Below are 1,007 nucleotides of genomic sequence, written 5' to 3'. Positions count from 1 at the left end.
GGCCCCGGCGCTGCGCGGGGCACTTTTGGGGGGGGCTTTTTTGGGGGGGAGCGCGGGGTTGTTGTTGTTGTCGTCGGGGGCGGCGGAGGCCCCGGGGCTCCCTCCGTGGGGCGATTCGGGCACGTTGGGGGGTGCTTGGGGGGAGCTATGGGGCGGCAGCGGCTCGGGAGCGCCGTGAGGCGCTTGGGGGGTGTTTGGGGGTGTTTGGGGGCACCCCGGGGTTGCTGTGGGGCGGCACAGGCCCAGGAGCAACTCGGGGAACTTCGGGGTGTTGTTGGGGCGCTTTGGGGCCCTGTGCAGCACTTGGGGGGGGGAGCTATGGGGCAGCAGAGGCCCGGGAGCTCCTTGGGGCACTTTGGGGTGTTGTGGGACGTTTTGGGGGGAGCTATGGGGTGGCGGGGCTCCGGGAGCGCTTGGGGGCGCTTTGGGGGCGCTTGGTGGTTGTTGGGGAGCACCCGCGGCCCCGGAGCTCCCTGGGGCAGTTTGGGGGGCTGTGGGGTGCTCTGGGGAGTGTGGGGGGCAGCAGAGCCTGGGGTCCCGCGTGGGCTCCTCGGGGGGGTTGCAGGGTGGCAGAGGCCTGGGGCTCTCTGGGGCACTTTGGGGTGTCGTGGGGCGCTTTGGGGGCCTGTGAGGGCACTTTGGGGCTGTCGGGGGCATCTGGGGGTTGCTGTGGGGCAGCAGAGGCCCGGGAGCGCAGCCGTGTAGGGCCGGACGGGGGGCACCATGACGGGGAGGGAGAGGCCACCCTGTATGTCCAGGGTCCCCCCTGCCAGCCCCCCAGGGGCCCTCGGGGGACTCTGGAGCGCCGGGACGGGAGCGGGGCGGCCGGCAGGGCCCGGCGCCCGCAGCTTCCCGGCGGGAGGAGGGCGTTCGCGTGCGGGACGGGGGGCGCGGGCCGGGATGTGGGGCGCGGGCTGGGCTGTGGGGCGCCGGACACGGGGCGCGGGGGGCCGGTCCGTGGGGCGGCGGTACCGCGGGGAGCCCCCGGGCCCGGCCCGGCTGCTGCC

The sequence above is a fragment of the Nothoprocta perdicaria genome, unplaced genomic scaffold (assembly GCF_003342845.1).
Source record: "Nothoprocta perdicaria isolate Ctin4 unplaced genomic scaffold, notPer1 scaffold_7, whole genome shotgun sequence".
NCBI classification, from domain to species: Eukaryota; Metazoa; Chordata; class Aves; order Tinamiformes; family Tinamidae; genus Nothoprocta; species Nothoprocta perdicaria.
This window is presented reverse-complemented; position numbering follows the sequence as displayed.